We start from the raw sequence: 23,167 nt of genomic DNA, 5'->3' as shown, positions 1-23,167 counted from the left end.
TCCTGATGCCCTTCTAAACCTCGCGTCTCATCACTCTCACCAGCGCTGTCTTCAGTATCTCCTCAAACCTGCTGAGCACATTTGTGCCTCGGGGCCAATGAACAAGCTGCCTCTATTCCATGGGTGACTTTTCCCAGATTCTCAAAGTCCAGCCTCCTTATCGCCATCTCAGCTCACATGTAACCTACTCAAAGATAGCTTTCTTGACTCACTTCCTCCCAAATCTCCCATCTCAACACTGTGTTATTTCTTCATTTCAATCTGACATTGTTTCTTTATTCGCCCGATTATTTTTGTTTTCTCGGTTGTCCTTGGCCTCCCTCCCCCCAGCAGCCTTGCCCAAACAGCATAAGCTCCCGGGGAGCATCCGGCGCTGGTGCTCTGAGATGACACATGCTGAGCACGACATTACAGTCATGTGGTGTAGTGAAACGGTGTCGAACAGCAGATACAGCAAAGCAGTGAGAATTTCTCTCTTATTTTATAATTTAAATGAAATATAACATTTACTCCTGTTTAATGAAGAATTTGGTAGGTCTTTGTTCCCAGTTCCTAGGCAGCAACCACTAAATCCTCGAAATTTCCCAAGATAGGAGTGTCTTTGCTATTCATGGTGGAACCTTGGATGGCTTGTGTCCATGAGATGACTCAGGATGGGGACTGGCCAGCCAGAGACACCAACCATGTGATTAGAGGAGTGGGGCTTTGAGCTTTGTGACAAGTGAGTGGCCACCAGGAGAGGAAGGGGCTCAAAGTTTAGGGCTAAGGAATGGTTTGACTTACAGTTAGGGTATGGGTTAGCCATGTCGGTAGTGACCCAATAAATCATGGCTTTGTAATAAAGCCTGCAGTAAAAACTTGGGGCAACGAAGCTCATAGCTCCTGTGAGCTTCCTGGTTGGTAACACTCTTGGAGGACTGTCACACTCAGATGCCATGAGGACAACCCTGAGCCCTTCCCACTGGAGTGCTCTCCACAACAGCTCACCTGATGAGACCTAAGGGCTGCTGCTTGTCTGTGCTTCAAGGAGGAGCCCATTCCCTGTACAGAAGGCCCTGTTCGCTGGGGCAGCTGAGGTCCTCTGACGGAGGCTGAAGTGGCACTGGGAATCAGAAGCAAACAGGTGAGCGTCACTGTCACGTGTTCACATGTTCTGTTGATAAAATTTGATGCTAACACTTTGTGGTCATTTGTAAATAAGGGGCCCTCACTTGCCAGGAGGGATGGAGGTACCATATAATTTTTCATAATTCTCACCCAGGATTAATATTAACCCCTTAAGGGTCATTTGCAAACGTGGGTGGAAAGGAACGCTTGGATGTTACAGTCCTGGGACCACCGTGGGTACATGGTGAGATCCTTGCAGATGCTTAATGTCCTACAACCGGCCAGTCTTCCACAGCAAAAATCTAGGCCACCCAAGTGCCCAAACTGCTGCAGTGGAGGGACATCTGACGGTTCAGCCCCCTCTTTGGACACCCAGAGGAACCTGGACTCTGGCAGGTTAGGGGCAGCATCAATTCTAAAACCCAGGCATTTTTGTCCCCAAAATTCAGTAGTTATTCGGTGACAGCACATGGAATATAAACAACAAAGTAACTTGACATGATGTTATATATTTAGCTTACTCAAGAAACAAAATTTAAATCCAGTCATTCTCCTTCCCACCTGACCTACTTTCCTTTCTCCTGTACTAGCACCAGATTATTACCCACCCAGCCTTAACATGGGTCCTGACTCCACTTACCTCCCTCCCAAACACCACATGAGATGATTCCTCAGCCTGGATTTGGGACCAGCAATTACAAGAAGCTTTAGTGGAAAAGAACTGGTTATGCACAGATGCCAACTAAACATTTACTGTAGAATCCTGGTGTCCCACGTTAGTAATCATGACAGCTGTTTGCAAGTGTCCCCAAAGTTCATTTAAGACTCTCACTGCTAATTTTGCTGGGACATAAATATGAAACATGTGGACTGCTGGGCTGGACTGCTAAACTGGGTCTGTAATCCAGAAAGCTCACTGTCTGCTCCCAGCACCCAGCTCCCTGTTCTGTTCATGCATGTGCATCAAGAAGCTGTTTACTGTCCATTTTAATATCTTAAACAGTGCATTTCAATATTGTCTTGATACTACTACCACACAGTAGTAATGATCAATCTTAGTATTTGCTTTCTTTTCTCTTAGAGAGTCAGATAAATGGATATTAAAGATAACAAAGTCATAGAGCGCTATAATATAGTATTTCCTTTATTTCAATGACAGGATTTATTTAAAGAGCTTAGATATAACATCCTTGCATTTATGGCATCATTAAGCATCTGAAGCTGTTACATTATAAAAACTTCATTTCTAGCGGGATGTTATCAGTTAGAGAAGCGCTCCTGAATTTGAGGGGTTGCTGTCATCTCAGACGGAGTCCCTAAAAAATGTCAGCACTCTGCAGTATTGCCATCATGACAAGAACCCAGACAGATGAATATTGGAAAGCCCTGTGGCTTTCTAGTGCACAGACATAAAATGGTATTTCAGAGGGAAAAGCCTGAATTACAGAAAGTGATAAATAAATGGTCTAACATGCATTTCCCTTTCAAAGAACTAATACGTCTTTTGTCGATAATAACATCTGTCAGTAATTATGAAAAGAGCTGACAGATGTATATTACTTAATATAAGCCAGGGCTGTTGTATCACTGACACAGATTCATTAATCCCCATAGCATCTCTACGAGGTGGGTACTACAATTATCCCCATTTTATTTGTGAGGAACTTGATAGACACAAGGTCGACAGCGAGAAACCAACACAGGTGTTCCAGCTTGAGTCTATGCTCTTGGCCACTTCTCTTTTTTTTTTTTTTTTTGGTGGTGGAAAGATAAGAAGGTAATTCTGGTGGGGGGTGGGGAGGTAATTAAGGTTATTTGTCTATTTTAGAGGACGTGATGGGGGCTGAACCAAGGACCTTATACTTGCTAAGCATGCGCCCCATCACTTGAGCTGTACCCTCCCCTCTAGAGTCTATGCTCTTAGCTGCTAATCTTCACTGTCCCACATGGTAACTCTGGGGGAACTACAGTTCATTCATTCACTCGTTAAACTCAGCCTTCCCGGTGCCTGGGATTCAGCAGTGAACAAGACAACATGCTTCCTGCCTTAAATGATCTTGTCACCTCCTGATATATTATCTTCATTTTACCCAGGAAGAAACAAGGTCAAGAAGATTAGCTTTTTCCTGTTAACACCGGAGGAGACATGAGGTGCTTTATTTCAATTCTGCCATTTGACTTACACCATGGGGTGGGAAAGCTGCCTTTCAGATCCTGGAGCTTACAAACCTGTTAATCCTGAATTTTTTTTAACACTGTCCCTTACTTGATACTTGATCTGAGAAAGGATGAAGTAAACCTAAAAATGTTCTAAGAGAGCTTGTGGTTTATACAAGGTAACTAACCAGCCACTGTTTACTATCCTAACAGGAATCTGTAGGCATATTTCTTTTCTTTCTCTTTTTTCCTTTTTATGGGCAGCTTTTAAAAACCAAATCAAGCCAACCAAACCAAATCACTGATAATTCAACAGCAGGTTCTAAATCATCCCGAAGACAGCAGCTAAACTCAGTTTAGACTTACAATGCGGCTTCTGGTGACTGGATTGAAGAATGTATCTCTATCTTGAATATAAAAGTCATTCACGGAGCTCTTCTCAAATAGGGCAATGAAAAGCTCTTGTTCCGGTTGTTGATACTTTCATCCACTTGGAGGACTTTCATCAAACAGCTGAAGTTACCAAAGGCTGAGGACCGGTTTTCAGATCATTGGGCTTCAGAGGCAATATTATGTGCAGTATCTCAGCGTATGTACAGAACACCTCCCACAGGGGGTGTACTTTTGCAAATACAAGCTTGTCATCCAAAACCTATATTGGGAGATTGAAAACACAAACAATGAAACTATTTTCACATTTTTAGTATACAGATTTTTCTTACGTTGCTGGTAGTTAAAGCACTTGTGCAAACACACACACATGTCACACTGGTAAAAGTGAAGATATAATAAAAATAGATTTGCAAACCATCATAAATTTTTGCCTTAAAGATAATTTCTTTGTTGAAATTACTGAAAAGTTATTTAAAATCCTTACAGTTCCTTCATAATATAACCAATGTTTTAGATGAAGAAAAGCAAACTTGTTAATTTTTAGTCCAAATTAGTAACAAAAAACAGAAACACCAAAATATTGTGGTATTGTAATGACAATTTTTTAAATTTCTGAAACCTAGGACTATTTACATATCTGTTCAATAATGTGTTAAACAGCCATTAAAAGGGATTTAAAAGATTTATATTTATTCATATGGAATATATAATAAAAGGAGAAAGCAAAGAAATGTGAAATAATAATTTTCCTTTTAGGAAGGGAAAAATATCTTCATTTGAACAAAAATGTTTAGAAGGATTTTATGATTCTTTATGTATAATTAAGGTACAGATGATTTTTAATTCCACTGTTCTTTCATTTTCAATTTTGGGGGTAACTTTTTATAATAAAAAAATCTTTAAAAAGGTTCTTGCATAAATATATTAATAGATATATTTATGACTATATTCTCTGGCTATTTAAAAAGATCTCCTAACTGTGGATCTGAAACATACATTCCATAATACAGATTCTGACTGACTCGCCTCCCAGCCCACAGCAAAGGCATGGCTAGTGTGACATGTTTCAAATACCATTCCAAGCAACATGCAGGCTCCCAGCCAATGGCTGCAAGGGGACTGACACTGATCTGGTTGCTCCCAGCTGCAGACCATCACAGATGAGGTTAGATCCACAGGCTCATGTATTCTCTGTCAAAAGAAATCAGAAAATGTTAGGCTTTTACTTTCACCAGGGAACAAGAAGTTGTTTTTTTATGCAAAAAAAATAACAACAAACCAATTTGAACCTGATGAAAAGACATTTACTCAAAACAGCACAGTAGCAATGAAGGTTCTCTGGCAGACAGGGACTTGTTGGATTCCTGTGAGTGCTGGACTCCTCACATGGAATTCCCTTGGCACTCCAGAAGGCCTGTGGTTGTCCCCATGGGTTTGAGGCCATATGTGGCACACATAAGTCTCTGGCTTTGCCACAATTTCAAAGCCTTTTTGGCTTATGAAAGGTTTTGCCCTCAAATGAAGTTTTCTTGAGTCCAGTCACTGATGTCATTTACCAGAGTTACAGTCCAGATCTGATATTCTAGACTCTTAAAATCTTGCAGACATTCAAATGGTTCAGATTTGGATGTGTATTCACCTCTGCAGGCCTGGACCAAATCCGATAAAGACACCCGGACAAGTTCAGCAAAATACAAAGAAATTTTTCTCTCTGCAAGACTGAAATGTCTGTGAAGCTATAAAAACATCTGCATGTACAAAAATAGGGAACCAACTCATCAATAACATATCTATCCATAATGCATGGACATTCAAAATAAATACTGTATTTACTCCTATTAAATTCTATCTGGCTTTTGACAAACTGTGTCCTAAACTGAAAGGAAAGTAGGTAAATGTAGAGAATTTTTTACCTTTTAAGGAAAAAGGAACCCTCCTACTCGGTTGGTGGGAATGTAAATTGGTGCAGCCTCTATGGAGGACAGAAGAGAGGTTCCATAAAAAAATGAAAATAGACTTCTGTGTGATCCAGCAATCCCATTCATGGGTATATGTTTGGAGAAAAATTTAATTCAAAAAGACACATGCACCCCAATGTTCACAGCAACACTATTTAAAATAGCCAAGACACTGAAGCAACCCAAATGTTCACTGACAGATGACTGGATAAAGAAGTTGTGATATATTATATATATATATATGTATATATACATGTATGCATATATATACACACGCATATATACACATGAACACACACACAAATGGAATACTGTTCAGCCATTAAAAAATAAAATAATGTCATTTGCAATAACATGGATGGACCTACAGGGTATTATGCTAAGTGAAATAAGTCAGAGAAAGAAAAACAAATATTCTATGTATTAACTCATATGTATATCTAAAAATAAAACAAATTAATGACTATAATAAAACAGAAATAGTCTCACAGGTACACAGAGCAGACTGGTGGTTACCAATGGGGAGAAGGAGAAGAGGGGAGGCAGGAAGGGGGTAGGGGATTGAGAGGTAAAAAGTACTACGTATAAAATGGATAGGTTACAGGGCTGTATCATACAGCACAGGGAAATATAGCCATTATTTTATGGTGACTTTAAATGGAATATAATCTATAAAAATGTTGAGCCTCTCTTTTGTACACCTGAAACTAATATGATGTAAATCAACTACTCAATTACAAAATTTTTAATCAAAATTTTCTTTTCATATTATTTACAATAATTTAGAAGCCAGCACTGTCAATAGAAACATAGTGCAAGTCACAATTTTCCAGTAATCCCATTTAGAAAATAAAAAGTAACAAGTGAAATTAATTCCAGTAATAATTACATTTATCCCAAAATATCCAATACACTATCATTTCAAAAGTGTGATTGACACTTTTAAAACATATTAATAAATATTTTACATTATTTTTGTTGTACAAAGTCTTGAAAATCTATTATGTATTTTCCACTTATAGAACATCTCAATTCACAATAGCCACATGTGGCTGGTGGCTATCATACTAGACAGACCAGATTACACCATTCACACTTCTGATAAATTAACTGTTCTTACATATTTAAAAAACTTGCAGAAAAGGGTTCAGATATTCCCTCTATCAAACAAAGCAACCTTGACGGGTGGGGATTATCTTCATTATAAAGTGAAAAATAAAGGTAAGAGAGCCATGCTTATATGTATGTTAATGTAACAATACCTTCTTAATTCATTCAGGACTTTACAATCTTTCTTCATACGCCAAGGATTCACTGTCACTGCACAATGTTTTTCACTATTATCATCTTTGTGATTGAGAGGCTTCTGACGACCCTGCTTTGTGCATCTGTACATAAAGTAACAAAACAAAGAAAAAGACCTTATTAAAGATAATTTAGGGGGGAGGGTATAGCTCAAGTGGAAGATCATGTTCTTAGCATGCACAAGGGCCTGGGTTCAATCCCCAGTAATTCTTCTAAAAATAAAATAAATAAATAAAAACCTAATTACCACCCCCAGCAAAAAATTAATTTATTACTTTAATTAAAATTTAAAAAAAGATAATTTAGTGCTGGCTTATCAGGCTACAAGAGCTACAATGAATGCCCCCACCCATTAATTTAGAAGAAGTCTCACAGTATTTCTCAACATAAAGGCTAAAATATAATTGAGAACACTTCCTGATGGTCAGCATCATTTTAACAAAAATGTAGATAATTACGTCCCTGGTGTTAAATTTCTGTCAGAGTTGGGCATGGAACATTTAGTAAAAGTGATTTTGCAGCTATCTTTGAAAGAAATGCTGAGAAATGATCTTTTCTGTTGGAAATTAGCCTGCTTTTACATTCTTCAGTAGGCATTAGTGTTTACAAACCAGGCAGGAACTGGATTATATTTTACATATACTTTAGAAATTGATTTGAATTTTGCTCTCTACCTGCAAGGCTATTTCTTAGGTAATAACATAAGCAGGCCACTCTACTAAATTTTGTTTCCCTGTTTGCTTAATCCTCACAACAACTCTGTAAGATTCTATTATTACCCCCATATAACAGATAAAGAGCTTGAGGCAGAAAATAATTTGGGTAACTTGGTAAATGGTGGAGCTGAGTAAGACTGCAGCCAGTCTGACACTCAAATCCATTCTTCTCACCAATGTCAGATACTGCTACCTACATTCAGCAATGACCGCAAATTTCATATTTAAGTGTGTCATTTCTAAAAGTGCAAAGCTATATTAGTACTGCTGTGTAAATTATCCTTTTGAGATATGATTGCCAAAATAAATAAATAAATAAATAAAATCAGGGTGCCACTGAGGGGATGGCAAACTGCATATGGATGGACACAAGGGGACTTTATGAGGACAAAGTTGCACAAATCTAGAAATAGATAAAATGGCTGACTTGTACAATTATAATGTGTGAATTTCATGGCCTGTAAATTACACCTTAATACAGCTATTAAATTAAGAAACTGGGATACCAAATTAAGACTAAAACACATATATACATCACACAAAGAACAACAGGCAAATATCATTATTTACTGCACCATTTTCCTTCATGCAGCTTCCTATCCTCACCCGTTCCTGAAAGGATGATTCATTTTTAAAATAGTCTTTTAATTTATTCATCAAATAATTTTTGACTGCCTACTATGTACCCAGGACTAGTCTAGGCACTTGGAATAGATCAATAAACAAAACAAAAGTCCTGTCATCACGGAGCTTGTTTGGAGTCTAGCTGGGATGGGGGTGGAGATGACAATTCACACAACAGAGCAGCAGAGGAGGTGGCATGTTAGGAAAGAGGAACCATGGAAAAATGAAAAAAGGGCAAGGTAAAGAGAGTTGAGGGTATGGGATGAGGGTGATGTTGTATTAAATAACAGAACAGGCCACACTGAGGACTGAGGTTAGAACTAAGACTAGGAGGTGAGAAGTCCCAGGTGGACGGAATAACCATCACCAAGGGCAGCGCGCACCTCGCATGTTCCTGAACGGGGGCACGGCTGGAGCTGCGGAGAAGGGTCAGTGCAGGTCCTGTATGTCCTTGGAGGACGTTGTAAGGACTGTGGCTTTTACCCAGAGTGAAATGGGGAGGCACTGCAGAAGGACGACACAATCTAACTTAGGTTTTCGAGGCTCACTTGACTGCCGGTTGAGAATAGTCGAAACGGGTCAGAGATGAAAGGTGGGAAGCCTCTGAGAAGGGCTGTGCAGGAGGAGAGGACAGTGGCTCAGGGCAGGGAAGCAGCAGTGGAGGCAGGAGCCATGGTGAGAAGTGGCTGGGTTCTGGATATGTTTTAAAGGCAGTGTTAAACCAGATCTATTGACAGAATTCATGTGGTATGTCAGTGAAAGTCAAAATAACTCCAAGTTTTTGGACCCAAGCAGCTGGATGGATTAAGTTTCCACTAACTGCATGGGGGAGGTTGCAGGAAGAACCAGTTTGGGGGGTAGGAGAACTAAGAGCTCAGTTTTTACACATATTGCTTTTAAGATATCAGAGTTTCAAGTGAAGATGTCAAATCAGCAGAAGATTGTAAGAGTCCAGAGTTGGAGAGAAAAAGTCTAGCAGGAGACAGAAATGTGGGAATCATGGGTCACACAGGTGGCACAGGAAGACATGAAACCCAGGTACTCAAACATTAAGATAACCTGGCATTAACCATAGAAGTTGTCCTTGAGGGCCTGCCTACTAGGTGTGGATATCAGTCCTATTTCCTGACCACTCAAGTTTTAAAAAGCAACTTACAAATGAATTCGTGCAAGACACTGCCTCCAATGTGTGAGTCCAGAGCTGGAGTGGGAGAATTGGATGGTGCACGCTACTCCCTACGGTAGAATGTGTGTGTGTGTGTGTGTGTGTGTACACATGTGTGTGCGTGCAGGGGGATGAGATACACCTGGCTTAAGAAAAAGGGCTAGAAAGTCTAGAAGCTGAAAGATGAAAGAACATCCAGAAATGGTAAAGGGAACAGGGGAAACACTGTGTACTGTAAGACATATACCCATAATACCATTTCCCACCATCCTTTCATCAGGAACACAGTTGGAAAGGGGGGAATTATGTAGATACGTGTGATGTACACAAACTTTCTGACTATGTAACACTGAATATCTACATATGTAGCAAGTTAATGATATTTATATCTGCTTCAAGTTTAAAAACAAGTTCACAACAGAGGGAAAATAAAATACTGAGGACTGGTAAAAGTATAATAGAAGGCCTTTCAATGCTCAGAATGGAAGCAAAAGCAGCTTCACCCCACAAAGAATGTCAATAAGAGTCAAGAATTTTATATTTGCTTAAGAAATTGAGAGTTACAACTTCCTGCTTTAAAGAATTAACATTAAGACAGATACCACACTATAAGCAACGTCTATACTGGAGCTTTCTTAAAGCTATTTTTAGTTCCTGCTTGTACTGATGTACTCCAGACACTCTGCAAAGAAAACCTTCTATTCAAAGGCTTAAAGGAATAAAAAAAGAAATAACACTGCATTCTTTTCAGTGTTCTCTGTACTGAAAGTCACTTGCAAACGCAGCACCCTGACACAGGTCTACGTTTTTAACAATAAAGTCCTTTGCGCAATTTTTCAATTGCTATGTGGCTTTGTGTAAGTCTCTCACTCAGAAGCAGATGGAGCACCAGAAAATGACACATCATGTCTAAAACTACAGATGTGGAAGATGAACTTGCACCAGGAAACAGCTAAGTGGGAGGGTAAGGTTTACCTTTTAAGTTACCGTAAGTGCAGTTACACCTGCTCCCTGCTTTCCCTGTGTAGTGAAGAACTAGTCTTTTCCAGGAAACCTCTCATTCTGAAAAATGTCTTCTTTAAAAATATTCGGAGATCCTTTTTTAAGGTTCTTTCACTTTTAAGTATTTCCCCAACTCTACATCCACTAACAAGTGTTAAAATTTTCCAATAGCCTATTGCTACAGAACATACTCTACAAAAGCTGAGGTTTCCCAGGGTTTGGATCCCAGAACTCTGCTACCAGATAATCCTAAAGCTTTCCTTCCATAACAGACTCTTCCGCCAATTCCCAGCTGTGGGCAAATTCGGCTTCTCAGATCAGGTAACTTTCTAACTCTGCCTACGAACACTCTGCTGCCAGTAAAGGAACTCTCAGACAGAAAGCACACAATGCCCCTAGTGAGGGTTGCCTCCTTCAATCAATCAAGATGCCATCACCAAGCAAATATTTAAACCCACTGCAAAACCTCTAAAGACATCTTACAAACAATACAGTTTCTATAGATGCATACTATTTGCCCTGGAATAGTGATTTCCAATGGAGGGAACGAAGGACCACATGACCCAAGCAATTTTTTAAAACTACACATAACCATCCCTCTTCACGTGAGGATTCAGGCAAGCCCGTCTTACAGGCCTAGGTGTAACAGAATGACAGCAATTCTAGGAGTAGGGTGAAAAGCGGCGAGGTAGACTTTTAGTGAAATGGGGTGATGTAATAGGCCCCATCTCCCACTTACCTCCCACCAGAGGACAATCACCTCAGATCGAGAACAAACACTTTGGGAAACAGAGGTTGTTTATGTTTTTATGGTTTTCTGGTGGAAATAATGCCCTGAGTCATGTGAAGTTGTGGCTGCAAAATTGAACAGGGGACCAGACATTTTCACATTCAGGACACAAACACTCAACCCCCGGGTGACCACCATATCTGCTCTCCCCTTTGCCTGTCCACCCCAAAAGCTGCAGGACTCTCCTGCTTGCAATGACAACCAACACTTCTCACAAATTCCTGCCAAGATCACGTCAGCAGCTGGTGGTGTCAAAGTCAACATTTGTACTGCTCTGAAGTCCCTCCATTACTTTATTTCCCTTCTATTTTCTCTGTTGTCTTCCTAGATACACTTGCATTCAGGAGCTGGTTACCGCACTAACATTGCCTCTGTAATCATTCCAGGATATAGGAGGTAGAGATTCAACTGTAACCAGTCCCAGAATACTTGTCATGCCACTCTAGTTTCCCAACAAAATACTCTGGCATCCCTCATCTCACCCAAAGAACCACATTACTTAGAGGTTGTAAAAGTGGCGGGCTTTCTCTACTGGAAAACACTGTGGCTTGTGTATAGTTGTGATTTCAGTTTTTGCAACTAGTTACAGGCAAAAAGACATGTTCCACAAATTTTCTTCAAGCCTTTGAAATTTAAACTTTTATTAGATACAGAGCCGGCGGACTAACCGTAATCTATGAACATATGGTCATATTACCAAATAATGTTCATATCTGCCTTACAGACATGTAAGAACTTGAATTACACCTGCATCCTGTAGGCCTTTAGAATTGGATGTGAAGCATCCTGTGACATAAAAAACCTCCTATCAAGTCACAGAACACCTTACAGACAACATCACATTAATGCCACTGAATACATTAGTAGAGTCTATTTATGGTTAAGTTACATCTCCAATTTCTCAGAGCTGGAAAGGAGATGTATAGAAAAGCTGAAAAGCCGAATTACCAAGACAGCTCAAAAGTTAAAGCAGACTTCTTCACCTCCCAAAGCGGAGGGTGGAGGGGGCATTGCCCACCAACCTCTCCTCCCACAGGACATGGCATATGGGGAAGCAGGCAGGAGTGGGAGGCTGGGACTTGGAGGTGGAGAGGTGATGAAAGCAATAGTGGAACTGCTCTGGTCCTAGAACAACAGAGCTGTAAAATGCTCGGCTTCAGTTCAACCAGCTCCCTCTCCCACTTTCCCTCACACCTACGTGACAAAAAGAGCAAGTCAGGCACTTTCTGCCCATGACGGTGACTACTAGCAGGAAGTGGACCAGGATAAAAGCATGTCGTATAAAAGATCAGTCTTAATTTAAGGACTTTGTTATAAACAATGAACAGCACTATCAGAGTGGGACACTTGTGAGGCCCTCAAATAGGGAGGAGGAGGCTGAGGATCCATTTCCAGCACTTCCATGTCTTTTATCACTCCTATTTCTGACCTTTCCTTTTCCACTTTTTGTAGCACTGCCATCACTGGCAGGTAAAGGTGCAGGAATGTGACTTGGCCGTTTGGCTGATGGGGCTACATTTCGCAGCACTGGAATGAAAAGGCACTGGAAGAGGATCAGCTGGAAGATGTGAACTGCGGTCCTGGCCTGTGCCAAACACTAACCAGGTGACCCTGGTTTAGGCTCTTAGTTTCTCTGGGCTTCCGGCTGTTTACTTATAAAAGAAGGTTTTGTCATTGCGGAAATATATCCAATATGAAATGTAACGTGAAAGTCAAACATAATGACATCTCACCTGCTTGCCTCACGGAACTGTACAAGCACTGAACACTATGTGAATGTAAACACAGTGTTAAGAAAACAGTTGAGTTATAGCGCGAAACTGAACATGGAGATAAAATTTTATGGATTTTCTTGGCTTTCTTTTTTAATTGCAACTCTGAATTAATAGTTATTAGCTTTATTCCACACCACCACCCCTGCGAATAAATAAAGTAGGTAAGCAATCCCTGGATGCCTTCTATTGCTCCATGCTAAACAGTGTGAGGGGTATAAAGGAGACTGAACATGGGAGTCTTCTCCAGTTACGAGCTAAGTGAGGAGACACATTGGAAACCACCCGGGAATGGTATCAAATCAGTACTCAAAGCCAAGATTAAAGGCTAACAATCTTAAACAGTGCAGGAATACAAAGAGGAGCTAGAAGTATTTGGAGTAAATAGGGAAGACACTATGAAGGGGATGGGGATCCAACTACTTCTTAGGGCAATTCTAAGCTGTTTTAACTGAGGATTGGATAGGAAAAGGCTGGTGACTCCTGGTTTTTAATAAGGCACAGGTTACCGTAGGAGGCGAAGTCACATAATGATTGGAACACATAAGGTAAGACGAAAATGATGGAGGGTCGAGACTACCTGGCTGAGATCTGCTTGTGGTACGTCTTTGACTTGACTCTAGATGTTGGAGGGTCAAAACTGTAGGTTGAATGAAAGGGGGGAAGAGAATATCCAAGAATTCAACAGAAGGAAAAATTCATGTATCAGGGATGAAAGCTCTTCATCCGAGTGTCAGCAATCACAAAAGACACTTAAAACCAAATACATACAGTTCCAGAAGCTGACAAAATGTGGAGGGTGGTGAGAGAAAGATAAATCAAAGACCATTCGAAGCCTTTGGGTATTCAAGACCGGAAGAATGATTATCCCACTGAATAAGTGGAGACGCTGCAAGAAAAAATGATGAAATCAGCTTTAGACATGTTGAATCTGACCTATGAGCTAAGAGTAGGTGTTCTCTACGAAGCTCAAAATTCAAAACTGAAGCACAGATCTAGAGTACAGGCTTAAGATGCAGATGGACAAGACATGATAAATCTCCTAAAAGAAAACATAGGCAAAACATTATCTGACATAAATCTTAGCAACGTTCTCTCCTGGGTAGATAGGGAAATCTACCCAGGAAATGGAAATAAGAGGAAAAAATAAACAAATGGGACGTAATTAAACTCATAAGATTCTTCAAAGCAAAGGCAACCAAAAGTAAAACAAAAGAACAACCTACAAATGGGAGAAAATATTTGCAAATTATACAACTAACAAAGGCTTAATTTTCAAAATATATAAACAGCTCATGAAACTTAATAACAAAAAAACAAACAACTCAATCCAAAATAAGCAGAAGACCTAAACAAGCATTTCCCCAATAAAGACACAAAAGGCCAATAGGCACATGAAAAAATGCTCAATATCACTAATAAACAGAGAAATGCAAATCAAAACTGCAATGAAGTATCAACTCACACCAGTCAGAATGGCCATCGCTCAGAAATTCATGAATGATAAATGCTAGAGAGGCTGTAGAGGGAAGGGTACCCTCTTACACTGCTGGTGGGAATCCAGTTTGGTGTAGTCATTACGGAAAGCATGGAAATCCCTCAAAAAACTAAAAGTAGACTTATCTTGTGACCCGGCAATCTCTCTTCTCGGTATATAACTGGAAGGAACTTCAATGTGAAAAGATACCTGCACCCCAGTATTCATAGCACCATTGTACAGAATAGCCGAGACATGGAGGCAAGCTAAATGTAGCAACAGATGACTGGATAAAGAAGTTGTGGTATATTTGTACACTGGAATACTACTCTACCATGAAAAGGACAAAATAAAACCATTTGCAGCAACATGGATGGAGCTAGAGATCGTCATTCTAAGTGGAAGCAGCCAGAAAGAGAAAAATACCAAATGATACAGACTCATATGTGCAATCTAAAAAAAGAGAAAAAGACACTGTGAACTCATCTACAAAACAGAAACAGACTTGCAGACTTAGTAAACAATCTTAAGGTTACCAGGGAAAGGGGATGGGAAGGGATAAACCTGGGAGATTCACAAATGTTAACCACTATATATAAAAATAGATTTTAAACAAAGTTTCTTCTGTATAGCACAGAAACCTATGTTCATTAACCAGCAATAACCTATAATGAAAACGCCGATACAGTCACCAACTTAGGAAGCAAGAGAAGAAAGGAGAGTTAGTTATGCTGGGCTAGAGCCCACTTCTAAATTCCTTGTCAGCCACTGAGGCTGCCCCGAGTACACTGAGCCCTCCTCCCAGGGACAGGCTGACATGACATGTGTCCTGCAAACGTGGGGCAGCAGAGGCCGTCCTCATGTCTGGACCTGGGGAAGATGGGAGCAAGTCCACCTGCTCCCCTTGGGGCAGCACCCCTCCCCGCAGCCCCTGCCTCCCGACTGCGCCGCGCCTGCCTCTCAGGAAACCACTGACTTGAAAACAAGTGATCCACGAACCTGGGGCAGCGGCAGGGAGATGGGCAGCAACCTGGCAAGCTGGTCGATTTGCCCCCATCTCCCCCACGGCCTGTCCAGGGCTCTGCCTCTGCTGCTCCAGGCACTGTCCTCAGGTCAGCCTGCTCCCAGGAGGAGGGCGCTGTGTGGTCGAAGGCAGTGGCTGGTTATGTGGTCTGCCCATGGGTGCCTGTGGATTTGCTTCAAACTCCCCAGCGCATGGCCTGAGCTTGGCCTCTGCTGCCCCAGGTTCGTGGAACTCAGGTTACAGGTCAGCCTGCTCCTGGAAGGCGGGTGCTGTGCTGTCAGGGAAAGGCGGCGGCTGCGATGGCGGGACTGGGGCTGCCTTGTCAGAGCGCGGGGGTTGCGACCATTTCCCGCTGCTGCTGCAGCCATCCCAGCACACTGATTGCACCGCGCCCACCTCCCAGGAGCAGCCTGACCTGTAACCTGAGTCACAAGAACCTGAGGATTTAGAGGCCGCCCCCAAAGACAGGCTGCTGGGAAGATGGGAGCAAATCCAGGGGCTCCCATGGGGTAGCCCGCATTCCATCCGAGGCCCCGCGACCGCACCGCACCCGCCTCCCAGGAGCAGGCCATGGTCTGAGGGCCAGTCGGAGATGCTCCGGAGCCTTCCGGCGCCCTCCCACCTCCCGGGGCTGTACCTGCTCTCCTAAACCCGGGTATAAGCGGCGGCAAAAACGGGGGGTTCAGGAACTACAAATAGCGGGGTTACCACGAACCACAGCGGCGGCTGGGACCCGCCTCAGGGTCCTAACGGGCCGCACGGCCGGGATCTCACCTCCGCACCGCTCACTGGGCGCCTCCCCAGCCGCACAGCTCAGGCGTCACCCGCTGGCTCCCCGAGCAGCGCGCCCCCACCAGCGCCCCCATAACTGCCCGGCAGCGGCAGGCGAGCCGCGGGCAAGCGGCGGCCCAGACCCCAGGCCGTGTTCCTCTTCCAGGAGCTGGTCCAGGAGCAACCGGCTGCCGCCAGCTTCCACGCATTCTCGGCGGGTTCCGACGTCCGCGTGTCTGTCCGTCTACGCGTGCGCGGCCCTCCTCCTCCCGTCCGCAGCGCAAACTGCTCGGGTGGGTCTCCTGCTTTATCGGACCTGGCCACTGGGGCCGGGAGGAGCCAGTTGGGGCCCCTCCTGCTCGTCCCACCGGGTCTCCATCTCCAGAGCCTTCACCCTGCCACCGACTGGGTCCTGGCACTGAACTAGAACCACGACTGCCCTGGGCCAGGCCACACCCCGCCAGCCCCACTTCCCCTGCTCAACTTCCCCTCCCTGTTACTACCCTCCCACCCCTGGCCAGGCCCAGTCTCCCACCAGACCTTGAAGACAGGGCTCCTCCTCACACCGAGGTCCCTGCCCTGACACTCGAACCTGCTAGGTTCTAATCTATGGCCCCTACACCCACAAGCTTACCCCTCATTCCTCAGCACAGGACACCCAACATCCTGAAATTGTCCCCCTCACCTCTCAGCCAGGTCAGTCCCATTCTAAGCGGGCCCCACACCCCACAACCTGTACCCCCTCACCATGGGATCCCCTTCACTCTGAGTGCACCCCTACCCTGAGCTGACTCCATCAACCCTCACCCTGTGGTTGGGGTGGGGATATCTGGGCTCCAGTAATGATGACTACTGCCACCAGTGGGGGATCCAGCCTAGTGTGCACATTCATAGTTAATGTCTGAGGCTACAGGGCGTGGCAGGCTGGGTTGAAAGTGGTTCCAGTTCCCGCCCTGGCACCCTGATCCCCGCACCCTGTGCCTCAACTGACCCGATGGGTCAGGGTGATCCCAGGCTGCCAGCCACTGGCCTGTGGGCCTTGGGTGCTTGATGGTCCTGATGGTGTTCTGGACCCTTAGGGCGGAGGCACTGGGCACACGGACCTTTGAAGTGGGGTAGTTCAGAGGGTGCACTTGAGCCCAGGGGTAGACAGCAGATGGTGGACTGTGTGCATGGGGCTGTGTGCGTGCCCTGGCCTCAGCCCAGGTGGGTGCAGGGATCTTGTTCATTCACACCAGGCCAGAGGGAAGAGGAACGGGAGTTTTAAAGCGTCAAAGTTAGGAAGCCAAGGCTGGAGAGCATAGTAGGAAGGTGCACTGGCCTAGCCACCAGGGAGCCCGCCGCGACGCTGGTCCCTTGCATCAGGGGAGACTGGCAGTTGACTGGCCAATGAGACATCCCCTGCTGTGATATAGTTTACAGGCAACTGAAGGGATTTTGACAGGTAATTTTAATACAATAATTATCACTTTCTCTGTGGGAGAACAGGTCCAAAGTCATGGTGAATCTGGCAGGGATCCTGCCAGAACTGGAGCCTGGGACAGTAGAAGACCCACCCAGGAATCATCCCCTTAGCTCTCACCAAAAGGCACTGTAATAGAGAAGAACAAATCTGACTCCATATTGGATCTGTTCCTTTTCCTTTAACCCTCTGCCATGTTTTCTAGTCTTAGTCTTGCTAGCTCTGCACCTTTTGTAAAACAATGTTGCCTTTAGTCTGAAATAAACAGGAGAGCCTATTCTCAACACTCTGACATTTAAGGATATTAACACTTTTGCACTCCTATAAAGATAACAAGTTGCAGAATAGAAAAAGTTTGTTTTGTTGCAGGTTTTACAGGAACACCATTATCTGACCCACGTGGACAGCTGCAAAGGATTCCAAGAACAAAGAAATCCTACACCAAGAAGTTTGCAACAACCAACCACAGCCCCTCCACTATTTACTAGAAAAGGAGCCTGAAATCTGACATAGGGAAGATGGTTCTCCAAGATATTAGTCTGCCATTATCTTGGTCTGAGGCTGTCTACGTAGACCAGGTCATAGTGCCTCTGTAATACCTTTAACAAAACAAGTTATTTTCTATTCTGCAACTTGTTGTCTTTATATAAGTGCAAAAGTGCTAATATCCTTAAAGATCAGAGCCTTGAAAATAGGCTCTCCTTTATATTTCAGGCTAAAGGCAACATTGTTTTACAAAAGTGCAGAGCTAGCAAGACTAAGCCTAGAAAAGAGGGCACAGGGCTAAACCCAAAAGAACAGATCTTCTATGGAGTCAGATTTTTTCTTTTCTATTATACTATATTCTATTTTTGTTTTAAGTTTATAAGAATAAAGTTTAGCCTTTTCCCATTTTAAATTGTGCAATTTCAAGGAGCATTAACTGCATTCACAATGCTGTGAGACCAACACCACTGGTTTAGGCAATTGCCTTCCTCAAACTAAAAGCTTGTATACAAAGCACACCCCACATCCTACCACCCCTATCCCATGAGAAGCCCTAATCCCCTTTCTCTCTCTATGTCTTTACCTATCCTTGAGGTTCCCTATCAATGAAATCATATAAAAGGTGGATCTTTTTTTCTCTCTGCCCACATATCTTAAGTAGGGATGGGTGAATTTTTTGTTTGTTTCCACGTGAATTAGCATTTTTGTATTTTGAGAGGAAAATCCAGATGTATTAAAGATGAGACGTACCAAATGAAGCCCTTTTAGTAACTCTGTGCATAATCTCGTGGTAGGCACTGCTGTTCTAAGTGTGAAACCAGAGCCAGAAGGGAGATGCTTAGCTCTTCTTGTGGCAAAATAAAACCAAGCTAAAGCAGAAAACAAAGGCCAAGAAAGACAGCTGGAAAGACAAACCACAGCCTGGAAAAACCTTTCCTCATGACCCAAGCTCAGAGAAAAGCTTTACATCCCTGTGGTCCAAAAACCTCTTGACGCCCAGTGTTCTGAAAAGAAACAAAACACACACAGGCAGTTCCAATGAGAGGCAGTGCAGGTGGCCGGTGTGTGCTAGAGATGCTCGACCTGTAAGGTGAGGACACTGGCAGACGGACAGACTGCAGAGACAGCATTGGCCACATCACACTGGTAGGTCTTTAGCCCGGGGACAACCAGCCCTGTTGACAACGTGAGCAGGCAGAGGCCCCAGGAGGTCCCCTGGAGGGAAGAGCAAATGGACGCTCCTCTCCAGCAGAACAAGGTGCAGGATACATCAAACTGCCACAGGTGCATCCCTTCCCTAGCAGTGCTGATCCTTAGAGAAGATCCCACCAAAGTGCTTGCACAATTTTCAAAGATAACCTTTCTTCAGTAATATGAATTCAAAATAATCAATATGTCATCAAGGGATTTTCAGAAGTGACCTGCCCTGGGCCCGAACAATACACACACATAAATACACACATATGCACATAAATATATATATATACACATACATACAGGAAAAGAGACAGACTGAAACACAGAGAAGCAGGGGAGACAGAGAAACAGAGAGAGAGAAAAGACAGAGAGAGAGGCACTGAGAGACAGAGACAGAGAGAAGGAACTCTGGAGCTGGTAATGAGTGGAACTCACGCACATTTTCACAAGTCAGTCTGCATGTAAGCACCTGGTCTCAAATTACATCCACCCTCCAGGGAAGGGTGTGGAGATCACACAAGGGCGTGGGAACAGAAGGCAATAAATAGGAAGCCATTGTGGGGCAGCCCACCACAGAGGCCGAGATGGAACACTGGGCCTGTATGTCAACATGACAGAATGACCTAGGAGGTTGTATGCTAGAGCGGACGATGTCAAAGTTGTATTTAATTTCAGTCTCATGACTGGGAGCTGGGAAGCAAGAAGCAAGGAAAGTGACTTTCTCCAGACCCCAGGGCAGACCCCGGCCTGTGTGGCATGTGCTCTGCGCTCCACCAGCCCACTGTGGGGTCCTTCCTTTGCTGAGTCTGTGCACAAGCTCCCTGTGATGCCAGCCCATGGGGGTGACAGATGCAGGAGGTGTTTCTAGGTCTAGAGACAGGATGGCTTCTCTAGGAAACAGGGGCCAGAATGATCCTCACTGTGCTGAAGGGGTATTGGGGAGGCCATGAGAGGCATGTGACTTGTCCAGGGTGATAGCGCTGCTAAGTGGGGGGAGCCATGTCTGAACCCAGCTGTGTCTTCAGAGCTGCGACACTGGCTGCATCCAGGCAGCCCCAGGACTATGGGGGGGCTGAGTTGGTGTCACTGTGTGTGGACATGGCGTGGAATGAGAAATGAGGGATGGGCAGCCCTGAAAGGACCTTGGGGAGCTTTGTGTCAGGAGGAAGCCTTGGTAAGTTGATCCCAGGAAGTGACCTCACTTCCCTGGCAATAGAGCCCAACAGAACTTGGAACCGAAGTCACCAGGCACCCACTCTGTAGAGAAGTCCCTACTAAGCTTACTTGGTTGGAGACAGAGGCATGTTCTGCTGCATCCCAATATCCCGAGGCCGCAGCCCCCGGAAAACCCGCAGCGAGGGGCTGTACCAACGCTGCCGGCGCTGGGTCAGGTCTCACCCAAGGCGACTCTGGCCTTTTGGTCAGAGAGACCCAAAGGTAACACAGGGAGGCCCAGGGCAGGCCCGCCCAGGCCAGGCCACCACTCAGATCCCACCCAGGTAGCCCTATGACCCAGTCCTGGCTGGTGGAGGTGGAGCAGTCATGTTGGGGATGGGTTTCTGCCTCAAACAAGAGCAGGTCAGAGGCCTGGGGGGCCGGTCACATCCACAGCCCAGGTCAAACCTGGCTGGCTGGGATGTGGAGAGCTGGGGAATGGTCTTGCTGCCCGAGGTGGAGCCCATGCGTTCTGGGTATGTCTTCCCTCCCGGGTGTCTGAGCTGAACAGAGTCCCAGTCTGATCTTGCAGCAGAGGGCCGAGTGGACAGAATCAGGAGTTTTCCTGGCCGGGCAGGGCTCTGAGACTTCCAGGCCGGGTTAGCTGCTGGTCACTGTCATTGCAGAGCCAGATACCACATATTGAACAGAAGCTGATGAATAAGAACACCAAAGCCCCTTCCCCAAGTGAAGGGCTGGTGTGCCACTCTTCTGAGGGCCAGCGCAGGCTCCAGGTGGGTCTGGATATGGAGGGGTCCCCGCCACCATTGCCCACAAATTAGTGGGGCAAGCCTCTGACCCAGACATCACCCAGGGCTCTCCCCAGGGACCTGCCCGGGGCTGACGGGTAGCTCAGCACACCCGGCTCTGACCTGGAGCACCGTGCCTGTCAGAAGTATTTATGTATTAAAATTAATATTATAAGAAACAATTGTGAACCTATCACCCAGCATCAGAACAGGATTATTGACATACTGTGCCCTATTGTGCCCTTGGCCTCTTCTCACAGGAAGTAACCAGCATCCTGAATCCCGGCTTACACTTGCCTTGTGTTACTTTCACACACACAACTTTTAAGATCAGTTAAAACAAATGAACTGCAGGTACATGCAACGAAGTGGATGCATCATACACTCTATGTTAAATTGAAAAGGTAAGACCTAGAAGGTAGCCTATAGTGTGTTATGCTTTTAACTGTGTATATATATGTCAACTAAACTCACTAAATTAAGAACAATTACAGCTAGAGTCCAGGTGGGAGAGAGACAGATAAAAGGTGAGGTGAGCAGATTTGCTGCAGGTGAGCGAGTTCCTTTCCAGTAACATGTCATTCTCTCTGAAGCAGGAGGCAAGGCCATCTGCTGGGAGTCAGGGAAGAGACAGAGGAAAAGTTAGAGGTGTGCAGAGAGCAGAGAATGTTGACACCACTGAGTGGTAAGTGGGGAAATGTGCTCACCAGAGAAATCCTGGAGGATTGCCTGGCAGTGGCAACATGGTGGGCATTGATTTGTAGTCCTAGAAATCTGTGCTGGGAGAGCCTGCTGCCTGCAGGCTCAGAACAAATAGAGCTGGGTGAACCGAGATGGAAGTCGTCCTGGTGAGGAAATGAAAAGATCAAGGGTCAAGGGAGTTTTGTTTGTCATAAAGAGAGTGCTGACTGTGGATGCAGAGCTGGAAGGTGGGGAAGTGGAAGTAAGAAGAACGTGGACAGGCAGGAAAGCAGAGGAGTCAGTGCATGATGCCCCAGTGAGGGTGAAGGAGGGCCAAGGAGGCTGGTGGAGAAGCAGCTGGATGGCTAGGGTTGGGCACATAGAGGAGAGAGGCTGGACCTGGGGTGGAGGCACGCCTGGGTATGAGCCCGGGGGTAGGGTGAATAGGGGTGGCTGGCTCAGCCTGACGGAGAAGAAAACCCTACTATGACCATACTGGGTGGTGGAGGGAGAATGAACTTTGAATTCTTGAGGGTAGGAGGTGAGGCAATACAGAGCTGGTGGTCCAGCTGCTCCTGAATGAGGCAGTTAAGCAGGGAGGCCAGGGGTGGCAGGCACTGCTAGGAATTGAATGGGTTTTCCAGGTGATCCCAAGAGGGGAGGAGAAATCACCTGATGGGGGAAAGTGAGCACAAGGAGGTCAACCCAGGTTCCTGTTCAAACGGAGGGTATGAGGGGGCAGAGTGTCAATTCCAGATGGTGGCCCAGGAAGCAGGGAGCACGGGTGAAGTGAGGGGACACTCAGAGAAGAGAGGGAGAAGAGTCTTCTGGGTGTAGGGGGAAGAGAGGCCCCAGGACAAAGGAGCAAAGGGGTACAGTGATGAGGATGGACTGGCTCTGTTGTGACACTGCAGGGGTGGCTGGATCTTTGTCCTGAGGGCTTAGTTTGGGGGGCTACTGGCCTCATGAGGGCCCCCCTCTCAGCAGCCTGGACAGACGCTCCCACTCCTGAGAGCTCTGTGGCCACCACTGTTCCCGGAGGGGCTCTGCCTCCATCTTCTATCAGACATTCCTGCCCAGCCCCCGACCGCCAGTGAGGGAGCCTGGGCCTGACAG

This window comes from Vicugna pacos, chromosome 20, assembly GCF_048564905.1.
Source record: "Vicugna pacos chromosome 20, VicPac4, whole genome shotgun sequence".
NCBI lineage: Eukaryota > Metazoa > Chordata > Mammalia > Artiodactyla > Camelidae > Vicugna > Vicugna pacos.
Note: the sequence above shows the minus strand (reverse complement) of the source record.